The sequence below is a fragment of the Lygodium microphyllum genome, chromosome 21 (assembly GCF_053477565.2).
Source record: "Lygodium microphyllum isolate KBCC chromosome 21, Lygodium_microphyllum_v1.1.10, whole genome shotgun sequence".
In the NCBI taxonomy this organism is placed as follows: Eukaryota; Viridiplantae; Streptophyta; class Polypodiopsida; order Schizaeales; family Lygodiaceae; genus Lygodium; species Lygodium microphyllum.
Window position 1 is genome coordinate 98,185,948 of NC_141155.1, and position 7,428 is coordinate 98,193,375.

A 7,428-nucleotide genomic window follows, 5' to 3' on the forward strand; every position below is an offset into this window, starting at 1 on the left:
GCTAATGCTTCATTCTTTTCGTTTTCTATTCTAATGTTTGTCTATTCTAGCTTATGATATACGAGCTGATGTTTCGTTGTTTCCAGTATGTTTGTCTATTCCAGCTGATGTTTCATTGTTTCCAATTGTTGTTCATTTATTCCAGCTAATGTTTCATTGTTCCGAGTTGTGTTTTGTTTTTTCCTACTGATGTTTCATTGTTTCCAGTTGTTGTTTATCTATTTTCAACTGATTTGTCTATTCAAGCTGATGTTTATTCTACTTGATATTTTATCTATTCTATCTAAGGAGCTGATGTTGTAGCTAATGTTTTCGTCTTGCTAATGCTCATCTCGTCCATTCTTCTTTCCATTTGCTGGTGGTATGCGAGCTGCTATTTTGTATATTCTAGCTGATGAGCTGATGAAATTTTTATCGTATATTCTAGCTGTTGAGTTGATTTATGACATTGTGATTGTGTTCTAATGTTGATATAGCATTTTCTATTAAGTTTTTGATGTCACAGATTATGCTACATAGCCGATTATATCCACACTCAAGATAAAGCAATTTCATGGCCCTTTATCTCCTTCGATTCCTTCATCTATTGTAATTCAAGATTGATGTAGCTCCTTCGTTTATCTATAGTAATTCAAGAGTGATGTAGCTCCTTCAATGCCTACAAATAGGCACTTGTATATTCAGGAGTGATTTAGGTCCTTTCAACTTCGTAATAATATCTTTTCAATATTAATAGAGCAGTAGGGCTATATAGAACTATGGGTTTTTCCCTTGAGCCCCCAAGGGTTTTTTCATCCACACTTATTATTTGAGCGGGGATGTTAGCTATATATAGTTTGTCTATATATAGCATCCGTGGTCCCCTCTATATATTCCAACAATGTGTGCTCACTTGATGCACTTCTGGGGTTCCACTTCTGGTGTCTCATGTCTCACTTCTCTTCTCTCTTCCTCTGTTCCTCGTCTCCCTCGTGCATTGTTCAACATATTTAGTTACCAATCTTGCATGTTCCAAGAAAAACTCTTCTCTCAAAGCTTTCTTACAAGCTGCCCAATCAGCATCTCTTCTATATAACTCATTAATCCGATCATGCACTGCATGCATACCCAAACGGGAGAAATACTAACTCCATGCATACTGCAGTACCTTGTGAAATAACATCTTTCCTTCATACAATCGGATGAAGGTCAAAACATTTTGACCCTTAGACTACTTCAATTCTTGTCCCACTGCGTGCAATGTATTCACAGCTAACGAATCAATTCTTTCTCCTTGTTGCCAAGTTTGCATTTGTTCTTGTAACAACAACTATTATTGTTGTTGCTACTACAACAAATCAATCATCTGTTGTAAAGCATGACCACTACTTGAACCTACAGAATCCCCCATCTTTTTACACCTACTGTTGACTTTCACCTTGGTTTTACCACCACTATCAGAGCATTTGGGGTCGAAAGTCTACCATAGGGGTAAGAGACAATAGGGTGAAGGGAGATTCAAGGATAGGAGTAGACGGAAGAGAAGGAGTTTAAAGAAATAGAAGATGTAGATGAGTACTCATAGAGGTGAAGCCTGTCAATTTATTTTTGCATTCTAAGACGATAAATCTCTTATAGACAAAAGAAGTGCAAATACAATGGCTTTCTCTCTACTGCTCAGACTGCCAATTTGATGCTTCTGTTAGCTCCAAAGGGGGCTAAAATGCTAGAATACCTAGCCAAATGTTTGCCAGATCACTACTTCTTCTCCCAGTTTGGAGTGGTGTTCACTGCCTAAAAATTACGATTTTCCTACATCGCGCAATTTCGCCAATACTTCTTTCTACATAAAATCCCCCAAAAATGGCTGAAAGCTACTTGCTTTCTTTTACATGTGATCCTATTCTAAAAGTTGTCTACATTTTTTGGATGTTTACAAGAGATAATATCAAAAATATAAAAAATTAGCAAAACTTGTCCAAAAATCAAGTATTTTTGAACCATCTACACTACGGTTTTACTGACATTAATGACTAATACGACATTGGCTCTCTAGATCAATAAGAAAGCTGAATGACCATGCACTCTAGATTTTTTCACACTGTGACAGCATAGCAGCATAACAACGCATCCTTAACAGGACATCCTTGAGCCAAGCATGCAAACCTGCCCTTGTCATGTCATCATGGAAGCTTCTAGAAGATATGCCATGTCATCTTTTGCATCATTGATGATGTCATCATGGAACATTCTAGAATTTCTTTGGCTACCCTCCAACACCTTCAAAAGGAGGGGCTCACCATAGAGCCCTCGGTTTTCCAATGCCAATATTGGGAGCTCAAGGATTTGAGACCTCCAAGTGAGTAACTTTGAGTTCTAGTTCTAGTTCTTGTCTAATCATGGTATCTAGTCTTGTCGTGTCTTCCATTATACTCCTTGTTACAACTATATATATCATCTCTCACTTGACTTGGGTCTCACCTATATATACTAACTCTACATCAATATGAATCATTCTTTGGGAGCATATCTTGTGTATCTCTCTAGTACTCTCTCTCTCTCTCAACATGGTATCAGAGCTATGGATGCGTAGCAACAACAAGGAAGATAAGTTGTTTCATTGTTTATACTTGATTGAATTCTTTGCACAAGTGATGATTTGATACATGAACTTGATTGAATCCTGTCAAAATCGTTTGTCAATCAGAGTTCTGGATCAAAAGTTATGACAGTTCAGGATTCAAGACAACAATTCTGCTTGAATCTGAGATTCTTTATTTAAAACTGTAATTCTAAATATAGTTCGTTAATTCCTAATTACAGTTCGTTAATTGCTGGTCTTCGTTAATGACATTGATTATGACAAGAAAACATCTTGCTATTTTTAGCGATGTTTTATTCTCGTTCACGTTCTTTGTTCGACTGAAATAGCACTTTTCTTATACGCGTCATCTCGTCTTGTATGTTACGTCTCTCTATTTCGGTCTTTCTTTTTAGTCACTCAATACTTTTCGTCGTTCTAACGTGCATCTCCCTATTTTTTGATTGTCATGCGTCTCAACTACGCTTGTCTTGTTCATGGTTTGCAGAACTTGCGATCTCATCTTATTTGTTTTCTCTCGAGATACAGGCATGGCCAATTGCGTAATTGTTAACGCATATTTATGTAGCCAACATTCGGTTCCCTTGTTCAAAGAACAAGGCTTTCCTGGGTGGAAAGCAAAGATTATGCTAATTCTTGAAGGTGACGAATTATTTGATATTGTTTTGGGCGACCTGTCTTGCCCAATTCAACCTATTGATGTGATGAATGACAATTCTCTGATTACTGATGGTCTGTTATTTGAACAATGAAAAATTGATCATACTGATTGGATTCGTCGTGACAAAGAAGCTCGTTGTTATATATTGTTTGCACTTCTTGACTCACTTATATTGGATGTCTTTCATATGGAAACCTCTCATGCTATTTGGGAGTATCTTATCTCAACGTTTGAGAAGAAATCGGTCACCAAAATTTTATATCTCCAAACTTGTTTGAAGAATCTTCAATATAAGGTTGGTACTTCTATGCACTCTCATATGGAAGCTTTTAAAGACATTATCAATCACCTTGGTATGTAAATGGGTTTATAAAACCAAGACCAAAGCTGATGGCTCGTTTGATAAGTTCAAAGCATGACTTGTTGCAAAAGGTTACTCGCAGATTGCAGGAGTAGATTATCAAGAAACATTTTCTCCCGTTGTGCACTCCACAACTGTTCGTATGCTTTTGGCTTTTGCAAGAGTATTTGATCTAGAAATTTAGCAAATGGATGTTAAAACGGCTTTTCTCAATGGAGATCTTGAAGAAGAAATCTATATGGAGCAACCTGAAGGTTTTATGATTGCAGGAAAGGAGCATCTTGTATGCCAGCTTCATCGTGCATTATATGGATTGAAGCAAGCCTCTCGTGCTTGGTATATTAAGATTGATCAGTTTCTCACATCTAAAGGTTTTGTTGCATGTTTTACTAACCCAAATCTTTAAATCAAAAGGGAGGACAAATGTTTTATTTTTCTTGCTCTATATGTTGATGATACTATTCTTGTGTCAAATAATTTTGCTTTCTTGGATGTTATGAAGAAGCTTTTATCGACTGCATTTGAAATGGTGGATCTTGGTGAGATACATTCTTGTTTGAGTATTCAAGTTCAACAACACCGACAACAGGGCATTCTTCTTCTTTGCCAGACAAAGTTTATTAATAATATTGTTAAGAAGTTTGGGTTGACAAATGCGCACTCTCCCAACACTCCCATTCTTTCGAGTTCTACCAAGGGTACATCTACAACACGCAATGAAGAATCAACCATTCATCAACCTTTTGCTAATCTTGTTGGTTGTCTTCAATTTATTGGTTTAAACACAAGACCAGATATTTTATTTGTAGCTAACTTTTTGGGACAGTATCTTTCTTCCCCTTCCACTATTCATTGGAGTGTTGCAAAACGTATTCTTAAGTACCTCAAGGATACTAAGGAGTTTGGTCTTATTTATCATCGTCTAGAAAATTCTTCCTTATCTTCTTTAACTTCTCTTAACCTTATTGGATATACAGATGTTGATTGGGCAAGTTCACATTTATCCATGCGATCTACAAGTGGGAATTGTTTCTTTGTAAATGGATGTTTGGTTTCTTGGTCCAGCAAGAAACAACGATGTGTTGCGGTTTCTACAACTGAGGCCGAATATGATGCTGCATCTGTAATGTGTCCACTAGTATTATCCAGGATACGTCTTAGCAGTCCATCGGAAAGGATGTCTAGAAAGCTCCACCCGGGACTCCCATGGAATGTTACGGTGTCATATTGCTGCACATTCGAGGTGTGAAATCCACCCTAAAGTTGGGTGTGGGATTTGATACTTTGTACATATTTAGTTGTTGTGATTATACTTTTGTTCTGCGTAGGCAGTATAGTGAAGAGGGTTTGAAGCAAGAGGAATTTATCAATAATGCTCTGGTTGACATGTATGCAAAATTTGGTATGCTTGGAAAAGCCTAAGAAGTATTTGACAATATGTCAGATCAAGATGTCGTATCCTGGATGACACTGATTGCAGGCATTAAACCAAACAAAGTCACCTACTTGTTGACATTCAAAGCCGCAAGTTCTCTCGAAGGAGCATGTTTAATAGAGAAAGGCATCCTGGAGGATGACCATAGCAGCAGAGTTTGTCAAAGACAAGTTAATTACATTGTTGAAGATGTGGCATTTCCAATTGCAAAAGAAAAGGCTGTCTATCATGCGTTTCTGCAGACTGAGACAGCATTTGCAGAAGCTTGTTCAATTAATCATGGCTTGTCATCTGGCACAACAGATTTAACTGTCTTAGTACTTGGAAGAGAGTTGTTTGTGGCCAATGTAGGAGATTGTAGAGCTGTCCTTTGCAGGAAGGGCAAGGCCATTGATATAACAAGGGATCATATGGCCTCATGTTCACTTAAAAGATGGTGAATAGAGTTCCTTGGAGGCTTTGTGGATGATGGATATCTGAATGGACAGATCAATGTTGCAAGAGCCATTAGAAATTGGCATATCAAGGGATTAAAGGAGGGCATGAACTGTATTCTCAGTGCAGAGCTAGAATTGAGACAAGCTTTGTTGATGAATTACTGAAGAAGATGAGTTTATGATTATTGGTTGTGATGATTTCTGGGATGTGTTTTCAAGTCAAATACTTGACAATAATGAGTGTTTTAAATCATATACCTCAAATATATACAGCCGAAGAGTACTCAGTGGTGAATTTGTGGTTGTGAACAAGCATCTTCTGAATGATTTGATTGACATGGGACTTTGGAACTTAGAGTTGAAGTTGGATTTATACAGAAAGTTCAGCAGATTCCTAATGATTTGAAAGCAGTTTACAGGAATGTTTGGGAGATCAAACAGGGGACCATTTTTGACACGGTTGCAAGACCATATGCATTTATCAAGTTTGATACTGATATTCAGAAGACCAGAAAGCTTTACTTGGACATTTGTGTAAATGAAATTCGTGTGTTTTGTAAGGAGACAAGTGCTCTGTCTCTAGAATTGCCTGCTCTATATGATCAGTCACTCTGTTAGGAAGAACCAAGTTAAATAAATGCTGAAGACATAATGGATATCATGCTGATAATTTTTTGTTCATTGGCTGGATATATTCGCCATCCTGCAAGATTCAAACTCTGGTTTGTGGTTCTGGTTGGTGCACTTGCAATGCTTCTTGAGATATACGATTTCCCCCCCTCCCCTGTATGGGGTGCTTTTGATGCTCACTCTCTTTGGCATGCAACCACTATACCCTTGACAATGCTATGGTGGAGTTTTATCAAAGATGATGCATCATTCAGAACCACACAACTGCTACGAAAATCCAAAATTGTGGATGGAACCAAAAAGGATCGGTAGTGCAGATGTTGGGGCCGCTTTTCTGTAAAAAAAAAGGTGCGTGTTATATGGCAAAAAGGGGGGAAAGAACACTATTTTGGGACATTGTGTTCGCAGGGAGAAAAGGAGAATCATCGTCTGGTCTGAGAGGAGGCACAATATTACATGAATCATCGAATTCTATATGGACGGGAGATTACTATAGTATTTGTAGAAGAGAACAGAAAAAAGCCATCTAAAATGAGAACTAGAGAGAGGGCAAGGGGGTCGTAGCTTTTCCGGCTATGAGGATAGAGTACGATCATCTTACTCTAGGAATCTCGGGGCTTCGGCTTTGTTCAGTATTTTGATCCCTTCGATGCAGAGGAGGCGAGCTCTGGATTGAGAAGGACGAGAAGGAAGACACCTGAAGCACCCATGATTGTGCTTAAAAGAGGCGAATTGACAGAGCAAAGGCAACGAACATGAATCTTTCGACATCTTTAATAAGAAGGGAAAGTACCTTTGTAAAACGGCATCTCATGGAGAAGGCCCTCCTCGCAGTGGATGTTGAAGCCGATTTAGAAGTATTTGAACGTGTTCGTATGAAGTGACTATTACAGATATGTAGCAGAGTTCAAGACTGGTAGTGAAAGGAAAGAAGCTATAGATCAGTCCCTTAAACCTTACCAGGCTACTACAAATACAACTGCGACAGATCTGCCACCTACTCATCCTATTCTGCTTGAATTAGCCCTGAAAACTTGATGTTGAGCTCACTATAGAAGAGAGGAATCTACTTTCAGTGGACTACAAGAATGTTATTGGTGCACGCAAAGCTTCTTGGTGGATAAAGTCATTTATTGAACAGAAAGAAGAAACAAAATCCAATGAACAGAATGTAAAGCAAATCAAAGAGTACAGACATAAAGTAGAGGAAGAACTTTCAAAGATCTGTAATGACATCTTAATGATCATTGATGTGCATCTTATCCCTTTGTTTAACACAGGAGATTTTGAAATTGAAAGCGCTCCGCCCATGAGTTTTTGCAG

At 38.0% G+C, this 7,428-nt stretch overlaps 1 pseudogene; it reads left to right on the forward strand.

Moving 5' to 3' along the window:
- The first annotated feature begins 5,176 nt into the window (after nucleotides 1–5,176).
- On the forward strand, nucleotides 5,177–7,143 carry LOC148018338 (putative protein phosphatase 2C 57; annotated as a pseudogene).
- The last annotated feature ends 285 nt before the right edge of the window (nucleotides 7,144–7,428 follow it).